The sequence below is a fragment of the Centruroides sculpturatus genome, unplaced genomic scaffold, assembly GCF_000671375.1.
Source record: "Centruroides sculpturatus isolate CEXI.00-Female unplaced genomic scaffold, Cexi_2.0 scaffold1777, whole genome shotgun sequence".
NCBI lineage: Eukaryota > Metazoa > Arthropoda > Arachnida > Scorpiones > Buthidae > Centruroides > Centruroides sculpturatus.
The window spans coordinates 67,162-93,902 of NW_019385887.1; the positions used below are offsets into that span (position 1 = coordinate 67,162).

The 26,741-nt window shown below is 30.6% G+C and overlaps 1 pseudogene; it reads left to right on the plus strand.

Annotated features, from left to right (window-relative positions):
• The first annotated feature begins 706 nt into the window (after positions 1 to 706).
• On the plus strand, positions 707 to 21,794 carry LOC111612412 (annotated as a pseudogene).
• The last annotated feature ends 4,947 nt before the right edge of the window (positions 21,795 to 26,741 follow it).

The following is a 26,741-nucleotide window of genomic DNA, read 5'->3' on the forward strand; positions in this document are numbered from 1 at the left end:
GAAGATGATCTGCTTTAGTTCATTTTCACAGAAAAGCATAATGCCTCACAGAAAAGCAAACTTAGGGCGTCGTACTCGTAGCGCCATCTGTTGGACATAAAAACCTTAACCTTAACTATATATTTTAATTTATATGAATGTTTAACGGAATAATATACAGCCTATGTTCACCCTGAGGTTCCATTCTAAATATTGGTGAAAGAACTTTTGAAATCGGATGAGTAGTTTCGGAGATTACCTGCTGCAAACAAACTTATATACATACATACTTACAAACATTACCTCTTTATAATATTAGTATAAATATAGATTAGGTATAGGATACGAACCCAAATCCTATGTAATGACGAGAAAATAATTTGTTGCATATGGTAAATTTAAATTTTCGGTTATTTTTAAATTAATCTTTTAGAGAATTAATACGAATATAACTGTAAAAAAGTTAATATAACTCTTCTTAATTCATCGATTGCACTAATAAAATATGTACAGCATTTTGAAGTACTGTATAGAGGACCTTGTATAAGAATTACCTCTAGTGAGTAAATTTAAAGTTATAAATAATTTTTACAAATTTTTTAACATGCAAAAATCTCACCCGTATAAATTAATTAAACATTTTCATTTTACAAATGTAGAATTAATATATATATAAGGGTATGTAATTCATTAATTTTTACAGATATATTTTCAAACGAGATTTATACGAGATTTGACGTATCAATTTTCAAATTTGATCCGGAAGGTTCCGTAGTGTCTAATGTAAGTGCAATTGAAATTGAAATTATTTTTAATCGTAAGAAATAAATTGATCATTATCCGGTTTAAGCGCATTTAATATAAAGATTATTGAAATAATTAATGGATGCATGAAGATATAAATATGTAATCGGATCTTTTCTTCCAAGAAATCGCCACAATTCAAATAATGGATACAAATTTGTAATATAAATTCAAAAATTAGAATGAATAGAAGTGTTGTGTTGCAAAATATTATTATATTTTTTCATTTATGAAGATATCGAAAGAGTCAAAATATAAATTCGGATAATAGTGTGGAATTAAGCCCCTGAGCCAGCATTAGTTCTAAATCATGCCGCTTCGACCATTGCAAATCCAGTTTCCGCCATTAGCACCAATGGCGGGAACTGGTTTGTGTCGGTCTCGTGTTCGGGTTGGCGGCCACGAAGTATATACGGTGGATTGTCCGTCATATAAAATGGAGTGCGGTGAGCATAATTTGAAATTTAATCATAAGCAAAGACATATTAAAGCAAGCGTATAAAGGAGTATAACGGGAATGATAAAGATATAAAATTATTTAAATGAAGTTTGTGTTGGGGTAAATATAAAAAAGAAATATTGTCAAACTTACATGATGTTACATACAGTATTTATATAAAAACTTTTTCCTGGGAAGCTAATGAATAATGATAAATGTTATATTTGAATTGTTAACTTGTGTAATTTATATACTTGGAATTTGATGGTATTAAAATTATTTGTACTTATTCGATTTGGCATTTTCTTGTATATTTAACTAGATTTTTTGTAGTAATTTGTTTTCTGCTAACGTTATTTTATTTTCCATCTCAATTATTATTTCTATGGAAATTAATGGAATCGTGAGTATATAGGCTAAATGGCATCGAACCACTTTAGCAGGGGTGTCAAGCTGGCGGTCCCCAATGTCCCACGGCCATGATGCTCTGCAATAAAATGAAATACAGAACAATATGTTACGAAGAAAATAGCAAGTAACCGTTTTTTTTTTCAATGGACCTTTTTCCTTTGAACTTGGAAAAGCTTCGACTTTGATACAACTGGAATTGGTTGATTTCCAGGTATGATTCGATTTTAAGACACAGATATTGAGAAGTAGGAATTCCCAATATATATTCCTATTTAGGTGAAAAATACCCGGAAATTAAAAAGTTTGTTGCACAAATTTTATGCTTTTTTTGGAAGTATGTACTTATGTGAGCAATTATTTTCATGCACGAAATTAAATAAAATGGCTTACAGATCAAGATTAACTGATAAACATTTAACTGCCACAATGAAGATTGTTTGTTCTTAGTTTTTGAATCCAGATATTAAAAAGTAGGAGGAGGAAAAAAGCGCTGAAAAGTTTCCGTAAAAACAATTAATTTTAGTTTTATAAATACGTATATTAAATAAAATAAATGTTTAAATAAAGCAATACTATAGCAATTATCAATATATATTGTTAAGTTGAATTCACTGAACTACATAATGTGTTTTAATTTCCCTATCTATATTCCTGCATTCTCACTTCAGATTATAATTTTAAGAAAATTTGTAAATGTGATGTGGCCCGCGTGAATCTTACCAGTCGCATTAAATGTCCCGTTGTTTAAATGAGTTTGACACACCTGCTCTATAGCGTTGTGGTATACAGTAGTATTGTACCAGTTTTTCAACATTGACGTTCGTAATATTAATGTGTTGATCTATCGGGGACAAATCTGGATAGGAACACTAGGAATAATATCAATGCCACTTGACATTTTATTTGTTACAAAACTTACATCTTGAGATTTGGTTATCTGCCCTTATGTTCTAATGGGATGCAAGTGTGTAAAATATGTTATTATTTAATGTTGAAAAATACTGCATATAAGGAATTATACTGCAATTATGTAGTATGTTGTAAATTGTTTAGAAAATAATAAACATTCAGAAATTGCATATACTCCGTAAAACGACCAAAATTTATGTGCATATAAGTTTTTAGCTTTTATGTTAGGCTTTCCTCAAGGCTTAAAGTAATTACTAAAGTGACTAGAAATACAGTAGAGCATCGATTATCTGATTCAATTGGGGACTCACGTTGGTCGGATAACTGAAAAAATCGGATAACCGAAAAAATGAAAAAAATACATTATTAATATAGTATATTAGTATATCCCATGTAATTAGTATAGTATTAGTATATCGCTATTAACCAACTTCGCATTGAATTTTCATCGATGTTAAGCTTAACAAATTTTTTTAAAAATAATAATCGTTGCTATCGTATCGTTAAAAATTATTTTTAAATTATTTTATTGCTCATAACAAACAACCATTCATAATTAGAAAATTAAGTCTCGTCTAAATACTGGCTTTCCTTCAGTTATCGAGCCGTGTTGCCAGCTAAAACACGCAAAAATTTAACAAAAATAATATTAAAGTAGCCAAGACATTAGACAAATATTGTAGTGCCATATCACTAGCAGACATTTGAAATTTTCCAACTAGAACGGTCGGTTAACCGATGTGACGGTTAATCGGGGGTCGGATAATCGATGCTCTACTGTACTGATTTTAGAGATTGTGTTCCGATTTTAAATGTGTACTGAATTTTGAAGTTGCACTGATTAAGAAAAAAAAATGCCGAGTAGCAAACATTAACACATTAAAATTAATTAAATATTTTCATTTTACAAATGTACGTAGAATTAATATAGATCTATATATATTTTTTATTAATTTTTACAGGTATACTTTCAAACGAGATTTATGCAGGATTTACCATAGATAGTAACGTATTAATTTTTAAATTTGATCTGGAAGATTCCATAGTGTCTAATGTAAGTGGCAATTGAAATTGAAATTATTTTTAATTGTAAGAAATAAATTTATTTAATTTGAGATCGAAAATAAATTTATTTTCGATTTCAAATATTACTTCAATGGAAATTAATGCAAATGAAATCATGAGTATAGAAGTTAAATGACATCAAACCTCTATTGCAGTGGTGCGCAAACCATACATCACCACTGCAGGGGTCGCGAAAAATTCAAAGAAATTTATTTGACAATAAAAAAATATACTGTAATGCTTTTCTTCAACAAGTATCACGTACCAGTAAAATAGTGAAATGAAATTATATTATTTATAAAAATAGAACTATATTTTTTTACGAAAACAATTGTCTGTATTAGTACCTAATAATTGAGCCACTCGCCAAATCGATTAACTCGTTTTTCAACCGCTAGAGATGCATTTACTTTGATTGCGAAGTAAAGGCATCTCTAGTGATCCAGCGTCCCTCTGCAACTGATAAACTACAGACAGGATGTTTTTGCGCGCTTTGCACACAGTTGGATTTAGGCTAATCAGTCTTTGGTGTCACAGCTATTAAAAAATGGAAAACCTGGGATTACTACATGAACGAAGGACAGAGATAGGAAGATGCTCTCAATTTCATTTCAAGATCGATTTTTGAAGAGACTTTGTTTCAGGAACAGATGTCACAGGCAGTGATTTGAATAACAATTTGCAGTATTAGAAGTCGACTTTGCAGTTTAGGTAGAAACATAATAAATTGTCCAGTTTTGTTTGCTCTAATTTTTATTCAGGATTATCACTAAATGTGTATGTATACTTTAAGACTTTGAAGATGCTACACAAATTTTCGCATTTTTAAAAAAAAGTTTTATGAATCAAGTTATTGATTAATTTTTTTTATCAGCTGAACTTAAGTAAAAAGTTTTGATGCCTGTGTTGCACATTATTTCATTTAAACGTTTTGTTTTCAACATTTTATGTTTATTATTGTTATTCTTCATGTTTTGCTTTTAGAAGCTACCGTTCTTGTAATAACTTTCAAAGATATGTTTGAAATTTGGTTATTAGTTAAAGTCCAAACTAAAATTATTGAGGCTGTTTTTAGTCAAGTACCGGTATTTCAAGTTTTTGAAAAAATATGACGAAGAAAATTCATGAATCACACGTTTGTTCCTATCGGTTAAGTTCCAAACAAACCAAGAAGCAAGAACTAAAGATTTGAGGAATATCGCGAGATTTTCCTAAAATTTTACTAGGGAAATATCTCGAATTAAAACGAATAGAGATCGTCACAGACTTGGTGACTTCAAATCCATACATCACAAACTTGCGTAATTATATTGGGGAGGAAGAAGTATATTCGGAAATGATGTCGCTTCTGCAACAAGAATCAACAAAATTTTCAAATGAAAATAAAAATTGGAGAGTGCGACACTTAAAATAAAAATTACTTATCTTATTGATTAAAAGTGAGTTTTTGAAAATTTTCCTTTCATTAGAATTTCAGTTTTTTTTTTTACCTTTTCATCACTTTTATTCTCTTCTCACAACGACTTATTTACGTAAAGATTGTGAAATATATTTATAAAGTCTTGAGTGTAATATTAAATTTAACGTTTATTTAATTAAAAATTGACAAATGACGCGTTTTATATTTTGCTTGTTTTTGATGTTCCCGAATCACTGTGTATGGGCGAGATCTTGCCATGCGCCTGCTAATATACTGAATAAATCAATAGAGAGGTTTTAAGGTGGCATGTCACGTGATAAAACGCACGTTTGCTCCGCCCCTTACCCATGTTTATTGTCTAGATTCCGCTTGCTTAGCTTGCAGAAGGTTAATTAATAGACAGGTTGGCAGCGCTTTTTTTACATTAAACTTAATAGAACTGCAATATTTGTATTTAAACAAAGTTAAAAAAGATTGCTATTCTCGCAGTCTGACAGGACGAGATGGTGTTTTATATGAAGAGAAAATTTCATTATGTCAAGGTGTTGATCCATACGAAGCCAGCAACTTCGTTGTGGATAAAGAGTTGTGGCCTAAAGTAGACTTTAGCGACATCATAAACTATTTTTATTTTTGATGACTACACTTTTTCACAAATGAAAGCTTACAAATCCTTAGAGGCTCATAACTATTTTATAAGTGGCTGGATTTCTCTTGAATACGTGCTCTTTCACAACGCTCCTGATATGCAGTTGGGTTGCGGTTACTCTCATACTTGTAACCGCAGGGTCGGCACCTCTTTAGCGCCTTGTCAGGATGCACCACTGTATCTTGCGGACAGACACAGAAACCGGATTGGTCGTTTACTTTCGTTACGCGAACGGTCGCGTGTGCGGACTTCCGGATCCGGAATGGAAGCGGAAGGAGAGAACCAGAGGAAATAAACTTCATAACTTTCATATAAATAAAAATACTGTACCTGTTTATTATTATTCGATATAGACTATTTACATCTTTAATTTAGTAGACGCTTAGCCAAAGCTAATCCGAACTGAACTGACATACTGTATTACATAACTACTACGATCCTAACAACAAAAGATAACGAGAAAGAGAGTTTACATCAATTCCACGGGTAGATAAATATCTGTAGAATTCGCAGAATAGTTGGAGGTTTATACACGTACGAAATCTTGAAATGGCACCAAGTTCTTTGGAGTGGCGACGATGTTTTTGGCGTGGCGATGAATCTTCCGGAACTGTGGCGATTGGAACAGTTAGGACGGCGGCGAATGACTAGCGACTACCAACACATGCACACAGTTCACTGAACACTCGAGGACTCTTTCGACTCATCGACCCTCCCTTTTCATTAGGGGGTCGCCCTTGGGTTTTTCCCACAACCTTATTAGAACTTTTTCCATCGCCGTCCAATAGTTGATTATTTTTTCTCTTTCGTAGATTCCGGGCGACACACTAGGAAGCTGTATCACCTCCGAAAGGAAGTGAATCCGGTGAAGTTATGATCGTATCTCTTATCCTTAATAATTTTATTTACTTAACTAAGATAGTAAGTGAAAATCATGTTCATTGAAATAACATTGATTTATTAGGAACTAGCAGATAGGCCTGGCGGTGCTCGGGCAAAAGTAACGATAGTGAAGATTAAGATTATTACGTTATAGTCAACCTTACCCGTTTTCAAAGAATGCAAGAATTAGGTCCCCCTGTTTCCAGACTAATTAGAGAATTTTTAGATGGGTTAAAAAATGTTCGATTTCCCGCAAAATCGAAGTGTTAAGAGAAAGCGACCGGCAAAAATTCTTGTCCGTCGCTTTCTCTTAACACTTCCATTGTTTACATTTCTCCGCGGGGGGAGTGTTAACAACTTCACCCCCACTGGTGGAATTTTGAAAAATCTCTTCTTAGTGTATATTCTCGTGACGTACCCTATTAAAACGCAATCAAAAACGCAAAAAACGCATCTGCGCTTGTAGATCTTGCACGTCACTTTCTTTTAACACTTCCATTGTCGAAGCCTTAATCCTGTCCCTCTTCCTCCGGGGGGGATTTCGAAAAATCCTTTCTTAGTGTGCGTTCTCGTGACGTACCCTAACTGTGTACCAAATTTCAACTTTCAACTCCTAACCGTTTGGGCTCTGTGCTGATTATTATTATTATTATTATTATTATTATCAACTCATCTCGATTATATATTGATATGTAGATACAGTAAGTTGACTCTTTTATTATTTATTTTTTTTACAATTGGTAAGTTTTCTATTGTTTTTTAGTTTTACTCTAATAATTTTTACTTACCCGGCTCTGTTATATATAACAGGGAGAAATTGTCATACTTTGACCGATCGCCATACTTCCTCTCTGTTATATACAACAAAGGGAAAGTATGGCAATAGATCAAAAATGACCTCTCAAGATTTTTACATTTTTGGACTCAAGACACCTTGAAAAAACGAGAAATGAAAAAAAAATCTGTGTTTTTTCCTGTATGTATGGATGTTAGTGTGTGGGGGAACACGATTTTGTTCATACTCTCTAAAGCAGCGGTCGGCAAACTTTCTGACCTCACGGACCACTAAAGTCACAATTTTGAATCCCGCAGACCATTATCATGAATTTTTTTAAACGATACAAAATTTGTAGAATAATGATCATAAAAGTTCAATTTTACTATATTAATATGAAACTCGCATGTTTAATTATAACAAACTAATGCAAGCTTAAAGTTCATTTCTGCTTGTTTGAAACAAGTTTATGGATTCTTCGCACTTTTCCACGAAGGACGACAATCGCACTCACGATATTGTTTATTGTTCATTATTTATTGATAACAGTCACTTCGTTTTTGGCTTTAGATTCGAATAAAAAACCCCAATAAGTGAAAAAAGCAACTAAGCATTTTGCATTTCTTTCGTAATACTTCGCGTAACCTTCGGTTGATCAATGTTCAAATTTCTCCACGGACCACCCAAATTTTCTTGCAGACCATTGATGGTCCGCAAGAAAATTTGGATGCGGACCATTGATGGTCCGCGGACCACCAATTGCCGACCGTTGCTCTAAAGCTTAATAACTACTGTCCTTTTTGTCGAAAATTTCTGAAATTTTGCAGGAAGGTTTGTGTATTAGGGGAATTGATCCTACTAAATTTTGATGGTTTTGGTCGACGGGATGGGGAGATCGAGAGAGTCTTGTGTCATATCTCGGATAGAGTCGGACTTAATGACGATTTTACTCATTATTCGCATTTACATTTTTTATAAACTCGTCCCTATACTTGAAATTAAGCCTTTTGCCATTTTATAATAATTAAAAATATAGAAAATAATTAAAAATAAAATATCATAACAGATGCCGCCACACGGATTTAAACGTTGTGAAGAATGTTAAGCATCTCGTTGCTGGATTTTTTCTATTCGCTAAAATATTTATTATAAACGATTATGTAAACGAAAGATTTATTTTAAAAATTTAAAACTGCAAAAAAAAAGAAAGAATTTAATTGTTGATATTACGAGATACAGAGGGAAAAAGTAGTAATAAATTCATAACAAACGTTTGTAATAAATGAATGTAGTTAATAATTATACGATAGTTAATTTTAAAAATTATTAGATTGTATTATTGTTTACTTAGTAATTAAATAATGTGATGTAACAATAATTATATCTGTTTTCTGAAACCTTGTTTTACTATTTATTGAGTGTTGAACACAAGATTGTGTTATCAATTAAACACTTGGCTTTTTTCCATCTTTATTCAGTTGATACGGGTACTTCTACACGTTTCGGGCACTTAGCCCCTCATCAGAAAACTAAACAAGAAAGAACATATACAATATCGGATTATCACATTTTACAAAAAGTAAATTATTTTTAATCCAAAAACATGTATATTTTTTAAAAACATACCATTAAACACGCAATGTATGCAATGACACTTATACATCACAAGTTCTCATTCTCCCAATTAGAAGGATAAGTTGACTGCATCAATGTTATAGCCAAGTGTTTAATTAATAACAAAATCTTGTGTTCAACACTCAATAATTATATCTAATAATAAGTTGTGAATTAACTATCTCAAATATTTATCGTTTAGGTTTAAATTATCATAGCTTTAATAATGTGAATATGACATTTCTTAAAGTAGCCTATTCATTTCAATGCTTTAGACACATTTTGTATATTGTTATTATTAATATTTCAGATAACCAGATATGAGACTGAAATTTCTAATTACGAGATTATCAGGTTATTCGACTACCGTCATCGCTAGACAGACATTAGAGAATCGTCTTCAGGAATGGGGATTCTCTGTGCTGGAGTGGGTTGAAATGGAAAAGACAGATACGCAAGATGATAAACCTACATTTGACGAGCATATTATCCATTTAGAATGCGTTAGTGATCGTTTATTTACTGATCTAATTGCTGAAATTGATATCCTGACAAAATACTGGTGTAGAGTAAATACAAATTGTTGGTTAACGTTCACGACACCTGAATATTTTCATCAAACTAAGGTAGCTTATCACGAAAATGTGGATTTAAGTAATTTTTATTATGGAACTCTCATCTCTCAAACACAGTATGTCATTCACAGATTTCACACATATGTAAAAGAACTGCTCTCAGCAGATTTCTATCATGACATGCGGATATTGGAGATAAAATACCGCGTAAACATTTTCGATAAGAACAGTACTTTATTGGCAATAAAATATAGCTCTATACGGAGAATTATTTTAAATATAGAAAGAGACTCTGCTTCACTTTTCTTAGATATCAAATATCCTCCTGTTGCTCATTCTAGAGGAAGAAGAGTTTTAACTTTTTATTCTGTGGACAGAGAAGTTCATGGTAAATCAACAGTTTTGGTGTTACGTATTCGAGATATAGAATTTGCGAAAGAAATAGTTAGATTTCATTCGTGTAATAATGCAATGCCTATCCACTATGGTTCGATACAATTAATTACTAGAGAACTTTTGCGTGTGCCCAGTTTTGAACTGAGTAATTTTGATTGCACGTATAATTTATTTGCTATACTTACTAGAAGTTTTCTCTTATTAGAACAAACCAGGGGAAGTTGGAAAACTTTCATCGATCAACTGGAACAACAATGCAAAGAGAATTCAATTTGTTTGACAAAAGCTCTGGAGTACGTATTAGATTTGCAAGAGCGTGGTATACTCTGCCATTATCCAAATGCTATCAGATTAATGTATCATTGGTATTGTAAGAGAGATCAGGTTTATGTAAATGATAACGAATATACAATTCCTCCTAATACCAAACCAATTCGACGAGTAGTTTTGACTCCAACAAGAACTTTGTTTTATCCTCCTAAATTTCAGTTCAGTAACAGAATTCTGAGAAATTTTAACGCAGATTTTGCACTCCGAGTATCTTTTAGAGATGACGATAGTAAAAAGTTGAGTGGACCAGCAAAATATAGCGAAGATGCATTGTTGGATTTTGCAGTTACGATTCCAGTGATTGAGGGAATAAGAATAGGCACAAGACATTACAAATTTTTGGCATGGTCAAATTCTCAAATTTGAGATCATGGCATATGGATGTATGCAGGAGACGATAAAGGAAATAATACAGATACTATTCGAGCATGGATGGGGGATTTCTCGATAACTAAAAGCAATTCCAAGTACATGGTCCGTTTGGGGCAATGTTTTTCTCACACAGAAGACGGTCAAGATTCCCTTAGAAGATCTTACGTCATCACAGAAGATGATATTGAAGGCGGAAACAATCCTGTTACAGGGAAACCTTATTGCTTTTCAGATGGCTTTGGCAAAATGTCTAGACAATTAGCAGAAAACGTGAGTATATAATTATAATTACAAATAATACTGTATATCTAAATCTGTATGTATTATGAACGGTTTTAAGTTTATTTAATATGACTATAATTCAAAAATGCTATTACATCTTCATATAAATTTTTGGTTCATTTGACATTGTTTAATTTTCATAAAATAAAAATTAGTATCTCGATTTCTACATCTCTGTAAAAATATCTGTTGTCTCAGGATTCTGAACGTCACTTTTAATTTTCAAAAAGTAAAATAAAGCTGTCGGCTGTTCATGTATTATAAATTTTTCAGGGATTATGTGGTTTTATCCAATCGACCATGTTAATTAACATAAAATTTATGGATTTTTCTAAATAGTTTTAAAAAGTTTTTGTTAACAGTGTTATCAATAAACATTTTCATGACGGTTAGTGAAGACAGTAAAAACATAAGCTCGCTTCTCTTGAGGGGAACAACCTGGTACTAGGGACCCATGGTTCGAGTCCTGGGGACCTATTCTGAGCTCTTCCGATAACTCAACGAAAGCGATACACGGGACATTCGATAAGTCTCCTGAGCAAAAGGCAGTTAACGAACCTTAGACAAATCGCTATTCTCTGCTCCACATTAAGTAGGTTTCGCTACGGTTAATCGGTTGAGATGCGTCTGAGTTCCATGCTATCGATAGCTGTTACGCTTTAACCAACTACAATTTTGTTAACATTACCTTTTTGTCACATGACTGCAACTCTCCGTTTTCCAAGCGAAACACGTGTTTTTGGTATTGTCGTGTACCAGCGAAGAATGGACAACAGCCAGCGAACTACAAGTCGTCAGTTCGAGATATTAGTTAAAACACTTCGTCTCTAGCTTTTCTCGTTATTCATTACAAAAATGTAATAGTAATTATTTATTGTGACATCGTCACAATGCCGGGCTGCAATCTTTAATCATATTTTTAATTAATTTAATTTAAAATATATTCTTTTCACCTCAAATTAGTAGTGACTTGCCTCTGTACATTATACTTTTCCTTTAACAATAATGTCGTTCCTGTCATCTATCTAACACCTTTCAGGGGAAAATTTTTGAATTGAAATAGCATATCTTCCGGTTTACATCGGACGTCTTGTATTTCAATTCAAAAGTCCCGAGAGTGCTCTCTTAAGCGGATTCGACTGTATATATTATTGCGGAAATATGATTGTCAGTTGCTTCTTGACAAAGTAATAACCAAATAATTGTTACATTTGTCAAGGAGCGTTTTGACAATTATTTCTTTATATACAGTATATATATATATATATGTAATAAAATTATAGATGTTTCAAAATACCATTTGCTTTTGAAAGACTATATATACCATATTTACTGCATATTCAAATGTTATAAAGTAATACATTTAAAATTTCATTTATATTTTTGTAGGTTAGTGAGAAGTTGGAATTGAAAAAGGTTTCATCTCTTTTCAAATCAGATATGCAGGTTATAAAGGAATGCTAGTTACGGATTCGACGTTGGGAGACGTAGATTTGAAGATTGTGTTTAGGAAAAGTATGAAGAAATTTGACAGTCCATCTAATCAACTTGAAATAATAAAGAAAAACCATGCTGGTAAGTGATTAAAATAAATTTGAAGAAACAATGTTAACTGAATATCTGTATGATAATGCTATTTTCTGATAAAGCCTTACTAATTCATCCACTGAGATGAAATGTTTGAATAGAATCAGACTTCTCACAGAAAAATGATACTGCATTCAAAAGGGTCAGTGAACAAGTTTCTTGAAAAATCTGAAATCTCAAAAATAGCAAATGTTTTTAAAATTTTTAGTTTTTATTTATTCTGAAAATATATCCAGAGTGTTCATAATTAAAGGTTACGTTTCAGAGATGTAACCCGGGAATTAATCAGTACAATGACGAATATTTCACACACTGTGGTGATGGAATTTTCTGTGGTGATGGAATTTTATTTCAAAACAAAGTTAGTCAAAAAAATGTTCTCTAGGGCGGTAAGTGGCGCTGGGACACCTAATGAATAACTCAAAATTTGTCAAAACTTGCGATACACGCGGTATCGTAAGTTCTGAGACACCAGTGTGATCAGCAACAGCTTGATCGATATACTGGCTTCCATTATCGGCAACAGCTGAAATTGCCAAATCGCACGTTAAATGAATACAATGCGCTTCTTGTCTACACTTCTTAATGACTTGTGAGCACTAAGATTGGCCTGACTTTACCGCTAGACTTAGTACACCACCACAGGATCACAAATTAGACTTAGAAAAACACTGTTTTATTTTCAGAATGCATTTCGGACTTGGAGTTCCTCATCAGCTTTTTTGCTATTTTAAAGTACTGTAATTGACACAAATGTAAAAAAAGATTGTCCACTTACATTTAATATATCGATTCGATGTTTAGAACATTAAAAGATTAAACACGCCATAAAACAAAAAAAAAAAAATTCATAAAATAGGGTAGTGCTGATACAATAAAACAGAATAATAAACTAAGGTACTGATAAAACAGTAAAGTAGTAAGATTATACATAGTTAAAACAAAATAATAAGCAGATTCACTGTAAAACGAATAAAGTAACAAGATGATTCGAAGTACTGTACATTCCAGAATAGCCGTCACCATCTCCCTTGTCCATTTACACACTTCTCCCCTCCCCACGCCAATCTGGTCAAGTATGTGTACCACGATTCGTGTAATTTTTGGTCGAAATTATTATTCATGATTTTCTCTTTGTTTTTTATTATTTCTAAGTGTTCATACCATCTTTTATAAGTATTTAATTCCTTTTTAACTATTTTGACAGTATTCTTTACAATTTGACAGCCTTCTTTAATACAGTGGATGGCTACAGCCGAATTATTATTTGTATTCTATAGCAGAGATGTGTTCTTTAAAACGAACTTTTAATTCCCTACTAGTTTCCTCGATGTAAAATTTGGGTGTGGTACAGTCGCATTCTAATTTGTAGATAACGTTTCTTTGATTCCATATGTTAGACTCGCTGTACGTTCATTTGCTTATGTAAGCTGTTGTGATGTTTGGGTACAAAATTATATTATAATTATTTAATTTATTTTTAATTCTTTCGAAGATATTCATTACGTAAGGGATTTAAATTATAAGATGTGTTGTCAATTGGTTATTTGTGTGTGTTAACTTTTTTATTATTAATCCAGTTATTGATCATGCGCTTGCTATAACTGTTCATTAAGTACATTTTTATGATGTCTTCGATTTCATTGGATTAACGTTGAATGCATCGTTAAATGCACTCAGAGTTTTGGCGGCCAGCATATCGAGCATGCTGCTGCGTAACAACACAGCATACCGTGTGTATTGTACGCTTTCAGACATTTTGAGTTATTCACTATGGTGTTGCAGCGCCATTTATCGCCCTAGCGGACTTTTTTGTAACTAGCCTTTTTTCAAATAAAATTTCATCACCACAGAAATCTTGTGAAATAACAGTCATTCTGCTGATTTGTTTCCGAGTTATATCTTTTTGAAATGTGAACTTTAATTAGATTTTCCTGTATTTAAAACTTTACACTGTTGCATAGGAATAATAAAATTTACATTATATAATGCATTTTAAACCAGCTAAAAGATGTTTTATTCACTTTGACTTTCATTTCACGTTTACAATCTTCAGATTTTTATAAAACTGAAAATTATACGATGTTGTCTTTCATGTCCTAGCAACAAACATTGTTCTGCCTATACAAGACTTTAAAGAAAAATACAAGAATTATCTTTCTCTAGCAACATTAGCACATTTCCTCTGTATTATGACTGTAATTGCATTAAGCGATTTATGGTCACTTCATGATCAAAAGATACAAAAACTGTGCAAATTTTTCAAATTTTGTCATTTAACCGGTTATTCTACCGAGTTCTTCATTTTCTATGCATTTGTTGCAACTGAAAAGCAAAAATGTTATCCAAATTATGTCAAACAAAAACATCCGAAAAGTACCGTGCATTGTCATAAATTTTTTTGTATTAAGAAGATTCACGCTGAACAGAACAGCGTGAAACTTAATACAAATTACTTCCTCAGATATAGGCCAAATTAATGCTTATGAATGCATATTCCTGGTGATAAATACAATGTAGACCATATACAGTTTACCAAATTACATTCCTCAGGTATCTGAGGTCTTCTTAGTTATCCTTGCGATGACTGCTTCATCTGTTGGGATCGGATCGCCAATGTTTCTGCTCCATAAGACGGTCTTGACGAAGTTCGTTTTTTCTCTTAATATTTGTTGATCACATCGCTCTCGACCTCTCGATATATAGCAACTTGCGCGGATCACCCTATCTCGATTTCCGCCCTGGATCTTTAGCGCACTAAGTGCTCTAAACAAATTTCTATTCACAAAATACTGGCAAGCAGGATCGGACAATTTCGTGTTAGATCAGTGAATTTTTATTGTGCTAATATCTAGAAAAGGTTGAAAATTATAGCTCCATTTCCTAAAGAAATTATTATACAGTTTTTTGTAATAAAAAATATTTAATGACAGTAGCGAACAAACTGCTTTCCAAAATTGAATAAATTTATATTTTATTTTCTTTAGTACCTGTTCAATTAAATCGCCCAATGATTAACATCCTGAATCAAGCAGGCGTTCCTAATGAAGTATTTATGAGATTACAAGAAGAAATGTTTTCAACTATAACAGATATTTCAACTGATGATGAAAAAGCTGCAGAATATCTTACTTTTAAATTGACTCTAAAAACTATGACAGGATTTAAAGAAATGGTAAATGTAGGAATTGGTTTGACAGGAGATCCATTCTTTCGTAGACTATTACTATGTTTTCGAGAAAGAGCAATTCATGAGTATTCCTCTTTATTTTATGTATATTCTTTAGCATATTATTCATTATACAGTAGGGTTTCTCAAACGGGATCCCGGTTGTTTTTTTTAACCCGGGAAATATCCCGGTAAATTTTTCTTATCCCGGGAAATCCTGCAAATTTCTTAAAAATTCACTTTTTTTTTTTCTTATTTTGTGTTAAGGTTGAGGAATTTTGCAAATAGAATGCATAATTAACTCATTCACTGTCAGAATACATTTGCATTTATTAATTTTAAACCTACCTATTCGTTTTTTTTTTTAATTTTGCTCGTTATGGCATGTCACAAATGGTCAATAATCAAAATATAGCTTATTTGTGGCAGGACTATGAAAATTCTATACTTGTCAGAACCTGTAATATCTGGAATGATTGTGCTGATGCTGTCTTAATTTTTGCCATGCTTAGTAGCTTCAATAAATGCGTAACGCCAGGTTATGCAAATTGGCAAGGATACAAACGAGTATGAAGTCTGCAAGTATGAATTTTTTCTTCATAAACCTGATTATTAAAACCAAACGAATTGCTGAATTATCGAGCTATAAGCTTGACGCCGCTATTAAAGCAGCCGAGGTAGACAAATCAAGAATACTAGAGAGCAAAAGAAGTACTACAATCTCGAAAACGAACTCGAAATCATCCAAGCTACAGGTGAAAAAATACATAATATTTGTCTTCTCTTAAATGCATTAAACACGATTCCAATCACATCAATTGAATCGGAATGGGCATTCTCGGTAGCGAGACTTTTCATTACTAAAATAAGAATCTGAGTATTGACCATCTTTGCTTTTTAAAATCTTATAAAAGTTTACAATATTTTGTATTATATTTTATTTAAAAAACGAAAATTACCTTCTAAGTTAGAAGTTTGATCTAAGTTCATTTTTTTTCATTTTTTTACTCAATTCAAAGCATTTTTTGTTGTGGTTGTTGTATGCAGTTTCCAGCAAACTTTAATAAATTTTTTATTTGTGAAAATTTCTACGTAGTTCAAAGGTAATTTTTATTCTTTATCTTACAGCATTATTAATATGATTTTGGAGGTTACAGAACTTTAAAATTACTCTAAAAAATGAAAAATAATTAGGCCTATATCATTTGATTTCAAAATATTTTGTATACCTTAAAAATAATTAATTCTATCCCGGGATTTCCGGGGATCCCGGGAAACAGTTCACTTTTATCCCGGAATCCCGGACAAGCAAAAGACCGGGAAATGAGAAACCCTATTATACAGTATGCAATCACTAATTATTTCAGAGGATATTAAGGTGAAAGCTAGATTAGCCATAAATCCCAATGAAGGACGGAATATGTTTGGAGTTCTAGACGAGACAGCACCCTTGAGTATGGCCAAGTATTCATACAATATACGAAAGATATTTTAGATCAAGAAAGTAGTACAGAAACCATAATTAAAACTGGTAGAGTTATCTTTATAAACTGAAATATAATTGAAAGTAAGTTACTTATTTATTAGTCATTTTAACTAATGTATAATATTTTAGGTCGAGTATTAGTGACAAAAAATCCTTGCATTCAACCTGGAGATATTCGGATGTTAGAAGCTATTGATGTTCCTGCTTTACATCACATTGTACACTGTAAAGTATTTCCACAGAAAGGGGGCCGACCTCATCCAGATGAGATGGCTGGTATAATTATTCGTATTGCTTATGATGATTTTTAATATTACCATAAATTACTGTAACAGAAATCTAATATCCAACGTAATTATATACTAAAATAGAGTGCAAAAGAATAACTTAAAATATTCAAATAAGTTTTCTGAAAGTACACATCAGTCAAAAACTAAAAAAATAATAGATAATCATATTTATTAAATAATTTTTATCTTCGTGGTAACAAATATCTAAGATAAATATATTCGTTACGTATATCAAAACATGCTATTAAATTTAAAATCTATAATCGTATGGATTTTTAATCTATAAGTACGAGTATATAGTTAAACCCATGAGCTTATTCTATGTATGATTATTTATTATAGCTTATACTGTTTATATATAATCTATAAATTATAAAACATACAGTAGGCTATATGAAAAAAAAATTTCAACATTTATCTTAAGAAATTGATCACACGAAGATCATACAAGCTTTGCATGATCTTCGTGTGTATAATACATATATTAAATTAACTAGCTGTTAAATTATGTTTTGAATATGTTATAAGACAAAACAAAATGCACATTTTTATATTTACTTCAAGCTATAGGTTTCAGATGCGTGAGATCAAATAGATTTGTAAATATATTAATTTATTAATGTTCAAAAAACTTGAAGATAACTTCAAGTTTTTTGAAACATCAAGAAATATAAATTTTTTGTAATAGTTTTAAACACACTATCCTTTTGGTTCCCCATGCAAAGTATCTAAAACTCATGTTTTTACAATTATAAATACTCCTAATGTAATATTAAATAATTGAATATTTGTAGCTTATTTTTACCTATCTTTATTTATATAATACTAAAATGACCCCTTTAGCGGTCTGAATTCTAGGATCTGCATTAACTGTTTTATAGACTAAGCGAATATTGTTACGGTTTGAAATAATGTTTATTTTTATTTTTCCGGAAGTTATATATTGATATAATAGAAGGAAAGTATGGTAATCGGTCAAAAAATGACCCTCAAGACTTTTACATTTTTGGACTCAGAGAACATTGAAACGTCTCGAAATGCAAAAAAAAATTCCGGGGTGTTTTTTGTTCATCCTCTTTGATACTTAATTCTCGTGTTGTTTGACGAAAATTTCTGAAATTTTGCAGGAATGTTTATGTATTAGGGGGATTGATGCTATTAAATTTTGGTAGTTAAAAGTCGAGTGGTAGGGAAATAAAGGGGGAGCCGTGTTTCATATCTCGAGTGGGATCGGACTTAATTACGATTTTACTCGTTATTAGCATTTACAATTTTTTTTTATAAAACCCATCTCTATCATCAAAATTAACTTTTTACCATTTTATAATAATTAAAAATATAAAAACTTTTTAATAATAAAATATCATAACATATGGCACCACACAGTAGTTTTAAATGTTGCCGGAAATGTTAAGCAACTCGTTGCTGGGTTTTTAAACAAATTGATTTTTATAAAGAATAGTTGACTTTTTTGTCGTTGTTGGAAGCTACTGTATTTACTACTAATAAATGTCTTGTTTGCGATGTTTGCTATCAATGTCAAAATTTTAGATATCGTGCAACCTTATTAGGAATTCGGCATATGATACAGCGAACGTTTTTCTTGTGTGAGGGTTATTTCAGGGTCGCCAGACAGTTTTTCTAAAATCATATAAATCGAATAAGATTTCACATTAAGATCCCTGTTGTACTGTCTTAATATAAGAAAGCTGGCTTCAAACACATTAACTAGTCTGTCTTGTTGTATTAACTATGTTATTGTATTTACCTGTTTTTCAATCGGTAATGAAATTTTTAATACCAACTGTCACTGCACAGAATTCTAATATTTTTATAATACTTTCAACCTGTTTTAATAAACCTGTTAAATGAAATTTAAAACGTGAAATTTTACAATGTCTGTGTTTAAATTTTAAGAGTCAATAAATTGTATTGCTTCTTAATTTTTTACGTTGTTAGACACTTCGATAAGTTTTTGGGGTCTCTTGGAATTTGAATCAATGAGACTTCATAGTAATTAATTGTTAGTTTTTTATACAATATTCATTATTATTATATAATAAATCATTAATAATCGATCAATATTTTTCAATATTTTCTCTTATAACAGGTTCTGATCTGGATGGAGATGAATATGCTGTTATTTGGAAGAAAGAATTATTTTTTTCTCATAACAGAGAACCAGAAAACTTTCCTTCTCTTGATGAAGATAATCAGTCACATGCCTTATTCAATGTAAGTCATGGAAAAAAATTTTTTAATTAAATCGATTTAATTAGTTAGACAAAATTAAAATTTCCTATTTCATAGGTACGTAGAGCAGCCGAAATTTTGAGAGAATATATTAAAAATGATGAAATTGGTACAATTGGAAATGCTCACTTGGCAATTTCAGATCGATATGGCATAAATTTTCCAGTCTGCAAACAGATTGCTCGAAAATTTTCTCTGGCATTAGATTATGTAAAGACTGGCCATCTGGAACCTCTAACATTTGAGGAGAAGCCTTATAGATATCCAGATTTTATGGAAAGAGGAACAGAGAAATACGCTTACAATTCGGAACGTGCTCTAGGAGATTTATATAGATATTGTAAAACATGTACAGAAAACTACATCTATTGAACAGGAAATAATTAAATTACAGGTGACTAATTTAAAGTATTCATGTATTAAATGCTTGAAACAAAAGTATTTAACTGTTTAAGTTATATAAGAGATTTATTACATCAAAATGTATCTAAAAATCTTATTAAAATATTTGTTGGAACTAATATAATCATATGATAAATTCTAACAATAAAATTCGATATTTTAGATTGACCCTGATTTAATTTATCCTGGGTGGGAGAAGTATGAAGAATCGGCAAGAGTTTCTCGACAAAACTACAATCATTTTCTTCAAATTTTGATGCAAAAATATGGAATTCAAACAGAAACTGAAATAATTTTTGATGCTTTTAGAAAACTTCACGAACTACATGCCGAGAGGAATGATGCTTTTGATGCTGAGAAGCTTATTGTTCTCTCTGTGGAAACATTACAGAAACAATTTAGAAAAGAATTTCATTATGAATTTGGAATTTCAGAATATGCAGATGATATAGATCCAGAGATGTTTGAAGATGTATTGAAGAAGGCTTCTGCTTGTTATATTTCCACTTATAATAGCAATTCTACTCGATATCTCAGCTTTCCATGGATAGTTGGAAAATATCTGATCAATTTAAAAGCAGAACAAGCCAAAGAAAAACATTTCGTACTTCGATAATTACAATTTTAGATAATCATTTACAATCTACAATAAGTACATTTCCAAAATTTACTACCGAAGATAAACTTGATCTGTCTAACTATTGTATTTCTCCAAATGTAATAATATCAGCTTACAGATTAGTTGGTCAGTGGATGAGCATAAAGAAAGAATTCAAACCAGAAAATGAAGTTTGGCTTTCAGAATATTTTCCATGTATCTTACAGAATAATTATAATTTAAGAGAAGCAAATAATGCAGGTTCAAATGTAAAAAAGAGCAATATTTTTTTTTATTACCTTTTTGACTTTCTTCGGTTATTTGGAAAAGAATGAAATCATTTCACAATTAAAAATAATTTAATCTTGACTTCGAAATCAATAATGACGCCGCAAAAAATTATTTATTGCTGCAAAGAAAATGTCTTAATTTATTTGAATTATTTGTCACGGAAAAATCAATAACAACACGTTTTATTAGTTTTAGAAGCATCTCTAAGAGACAATTAGCCTACATTTATTTATTTTTTAATTTGTGATATGAATTTTTAAATAAAAATATCTAATTAGTTATTCTATTGTGAGAAATTACTATACTTGATTGAAATACAATAAATCGTCTCAAAAATATGGGGGAAAATGTAAGTCTGAATATGTTTAACTAACTATTATTAAGAGACAGATATGGAGAGTGATAGGAGCAATCGCTCTCCTTAAGCTTCATCATTTCTTTAAAATAATATTTTTATACTTGCTTTTCTGTTTTGTTACTTTTTATGTTGTTTACATTTACGTTCTTTATTTTAAGTTATTATTAAAACGATGAATTTTTATATGTTGTTTATTTTGTACAGTATACGAATTAAAAATATTATCCTCTAAGATTCACTCCTCGATTCGTCATTGCTACTAATACTAGTACTGTTATAGTAGTATTGTTACTAATACTTGTACCAATTACTAGTAACCACACTACTGCTTAAGAAGTAAAAATAGTATCGGGAATAAAATTAATACTAAGGAGTACTTCATAATAATATGCATGTTATAATTATTGTATTATTGATTTTCTGATTACAATACTTATATTTTTAATGTAAAATTATGATTAAAATAACCAGAATTTGAAATTTAAAACTTTTGCAATATTTCAATCGTTAATTAAATTGGATCTTCATTTATGAAATATAATGCTCTACTTATTTAAATAAATCAATCATTTCTACACATAATTGCATTAAATTGAAATGTCTAAAATATGTCATAATGTTTAGCTCATCATCGCGTTAATCTAGTTTCCAGTCACACTTATATAAGACTGATTGAAAACAGATGTTTATTGATATTCATGGCTTAGCTCGAAGGAAAATAACTTTAATTCGCAGAAGACACGAGGAATAAATGAGAAAAGCTAACTGGAGTAGTTCAGTGTGGATTTCTGATTACAGCTAATTTGATGAGCTTTGCTGAGAATCCTTTTATTTTGCGTTATTAAATTAGCTAAGGAATGTAAAGTTGTTATTTAAAAAAACGAACATTCTCTGTTCATTAAAATTCTCCTTTCCTGTCCAATGGAAAACAAAATGTTAAATCTGTACCAAAAAAAAAACAACAAAAGTTTGATAATTAATAAGCGATTGTTATCGCTCTCTTTTAATTCGAATGTACTATGATAATTCATAATCTTTTTTTCTTTCTTTCATTTTCTCTTTTCGGCAGTAAGAGGACATTTTATCCACACCAATAGTGAATTCGGCCAGGCCTACAATAGCCGGATGGTGAGGGACGGGACAGTCATACCGACACAGCGATAATTCGTAATTATCAACATTAACAATCACGCTATTTACTAGAAATGGGCGAATATCACTTTTCTCGAATTCGAATATTAACCAAATTTCGAATACTTTGTAAACTTAATTACCTTATATGACTTATTACTTAACTTAGTAAACTTCAGTTTTAGTTAAGAATTTTATTTAATACTTATTATTTAACTTGTTTCATTTATTTCTACATATTAATGAATTGACAAAGCAAAACGAAAAGTAAGAAGAAAAATAATCTACTAAATTCTAAGATATGAAACTTCAATCCTTTTATTTTGAGTTTAAGTTTTACAGTACATGTACCTTGTTTTTAGTATTGCTATCTTAACTACAATAGATCAATGATTGTTCTCATTTTCACCAACTGCAGGTTTTTATTTAGGAAAAGAAGCATTTGAACACGTTCAGGATCTAGTCTGCTTCTTTTCTTGTAGCAAATTAAATCAGAGTTGCTGAAGACAACGCTGCCTGATTGGAGGTTTCTCCCCGAAATGGGGACTTTTCAAGTCAACTGGAAAAAAAATGGGGAAAGGCTATTACTGGGAAAATTTTGTAGCGAATTTTATATTCTCAAAGAGGAAATTGGTAAAGATATAATTTTTTTATTTAACAATAATTTAACGTATTTTAATTAAAAGGTAATAGTTTTTTAAAACTTTTTTATGTCCCATATATTAGCATGTCTAAATGGAATTTAGACATGCTAATATATGGGACATGTAAAATTCCGAATAAGCTTGTTAAAACATCTACAATTTTATAAAAAATACTGTTATAAGAACATTCTGATATAACTAAAGATGTAAGAAGGATGATCAATTTTAGTTTGCCTTTAATCTCACATATATCTTAATTCCGATCATTTATTACATTATGTATTTTTATTTTATAAGATAATAATCTTTGTTTCATTGTAATAGAAACGTTTTTAACCAAGAGTATTATTAAAATGTTCAGATAGGATTATTATTTCAAAAAAATCCAGCAACGAGTTGCTTAACTTTCCGGACAACATTTAAAATTGCGTATAGCATCATCTGTTATGATATTTTATTATAAACTTTTTATATTTTTAACTATTATAAAAATGGCAAAAAACTTAATTTTGAAGGTAGGGATGGGTTAAAAAAAAAATTGTAAATGCTAATAATGAGTAAAATCGTCATTAAGTCCGACCCTATCCGAGATATATATGACACACGATCCCTCCTTTATCTCCCCACTCCGTCGACCAAAACCACCAAAATTTAATAACATCAATATCAATACGCAAACCTCCCTGTAAAATTTCAGAAATATTCGACAAAAAGCACAAGAGTTATTAAATTTCAAGGAGGGTGAACAAAATCGTGCCCACACACACTAACATCCATATACAGTACAAAGAAAAAAACCCGGAATTTTTCGCATTTCGCTCTCGACGTTTCAAGGTCTCTAAAGTCCAAAAATGTAAAAATCTTGGAGGGGCCATTTTTTGACAGATTACCACACTTTTACTGTTATATATAATATCTGGGAAAGTAAAATCAGTTAATAATTGTTTTGTTAAATCTCTGTTTATAGTATTAGCGATTATCGCAAATTTTTAAAATTAAGAACTAATTTATAAATAACAATGCTCTTATTAAAATAAATCAATTACGATTGTTTCATTGACAATTTAACGTGAATATGCAAAATTTCTATAGAAAAGTTTTAAATATAACTTTTCAAGTTAAATGTTACTTAACTAGAATTTATTACACTTTAAGTAACATTTATGTTGAATTTATAAAGTTTTAAATACTTCTTCATAATAATTAAAATGAAATAATATAAATTGAAAATATAGTTGTATGTATGTTTTCCTTATTCTATCTAGTTTATACAATATAGGCCTATATCTTAAATATTTTCAAAGTATCACAGACCAAATCATTATGTGAAAATTCATTAAATAACTCTTCTGAAAAATATTTCAATAAAAAGTTACAAGTATTGAAAATATCAAAATCGTATCTGTAATGTTGATGATATTGTGGTAAATTTTTGGGCAAAATTCTGTAATTTGGGGAAATTTTACAGACACTTTGAGGATAATTGACATTATCTATCTGACAACTCTGCCTGTATATATGGCGGGATATTAGAGGTATTCGTAGTATTCGAATTGCTTTGCTAACAAAGGGAAATTCGAAGCTCTCAAATACTAGAAAGCATTTAGGAAACGTGTATCTTTTTAAAGATGCTAGGATCGAGCCAATCGCATTCATTAAAGAAACAAACAATCTTTAATTTTTCTATTTCTACGAAAAATATGTCTGTAGATCAATCAAATTATTATGAAATATTAAGTCGTATCTAAATTTTTATTCAGAATTACTTAATTAAAAATATCAGCTATATAGAATAACGTAAAGAATATTATCATATATTCGTGCATTGTGGCTTATCTTAGATTCAAAGACTCCGAAACAAAATTATACTAGACTTATAATTCTATGTATGAACTAAAATGATTTCAATTTCATGAAATGAAGATATATAAATAAATTAGCAATAAAGTTATTTCGAATTTTCTTTTAAATTATTGAAGTAAACCTTCGTGTGTTTTCAAATATGAATTTAAAATAATTAAGTTTTGACATATTAAATATTTCAGGGTCGTNAATTGAAAATATAGTTGTATGTATGTTTTCCTTATTCTATCTAGTTTATACAATATAGGCCTATATCTTAAATATTTTCAAAGTATCACAGACCAAATCATTATGTGAAAATTCATTAAATAACTCTTCTGAAAAATATTTCAATAAAAAGTTACAAGTATTGAAAATATCAAAATCGTATCTGTAATGTTGATGATATTGTGGTAAATTTTTGGGCAAAATTCTGTAATTTGGGGAAATTTTACAGACACTTTGAGGATAATTGACATTATCTATCTGACAACTCTGCCTGTATATATGGCGGGATATTAGAGGTATTCGTAGTATTCGAATTGCTTTGCTAACAAAGGGAAATTCGAAGCTCTCAAATACTAGAAAGCATTTAGGAAACGTGTATCTTTTTAAAGATGCTAGGATCGAGCCAATCGCATTCATTAAAGAAACAAACAATCTTTAATTTTTCTATTTCTACGAAAAATATGTCTGTAGATCAATCAAATTATTATGAAATATTAAGTCGTATCTAAATTTTTATTCAGAATTACTTAATTAAAAATATCAGCTATATAGAATAACGTAAAGAATATTATCATATATTCGTGCATTGTGGCTTATCTTAGATTCAAAGACTCCGAAACAAAATTATACTAGACTTATAATTCTATGTATGAACTAAAATGATTTCAATTTCATGAAATGAAGATATATAAATAAATTAGCAATAAAGTTATTTCGAATTTTCTTTTAAATTATTGAAGTAAACCTTCGTGTGTTTTCAAATATGAATTTAAAATAATTAAGTTTTGACATATTAAATATTTCAGGGTCGTGCCAATAATTAAATGTACAAACTTCGAGAGTTTGTATGGCAGGGGGTACAGCGGGCCCCTTTAGCCGTTTGTTTTTTGAATAATGAAAACGTATAATGTATCTTTATTCATAAAAGTAGTCTTAAGCATTTTATTTTTTGTTAGTAAAAATAACGCTAATTTTATAGGAGTAGGAATCACTACACATCCCGTGCCCACCAGTGACTGGGTGGATAAAACCACTGAACACTGGGTTTGCGTTTGGCCAACGTGGCGTTTTTTGGATTTTCTTCACGTTTGTAACACCTGTATAAGGGCCAGTTTCACTTATAGAAAGTCCTCCCGAGAGACATCCTCCCTCGGCATATCGCTCTTGTATCGTGTTGTCAAATACAAATAAACCAAACCATTATGGATCCATATGTCCTCTCCGGATCCAGGGAAAATTTCCAGTTTCCCTCCTGAATGTACTGTACGTTTTACAAGTCATTGCATTTCTTTATTATTATTATACTTAATGAGTTTATTATAGTCATTGTACAAAATCTTCAATCATACAATTTAAATTTAATTATGTTTTCCTTTGTGAAAATTATATATTATTGAACTAAAATGTAAATTATATTAACTAGTATATTTGCATCTTTAGCATGTTACAATACTCTAATGATAGAATGTACTGTAATAATGAGAATAGTCTATAGGCTCAGCATAATTATAGAAATTGAAATGCGACTTTAATTCAAATGTTGATTAGTTCTCTTTACTC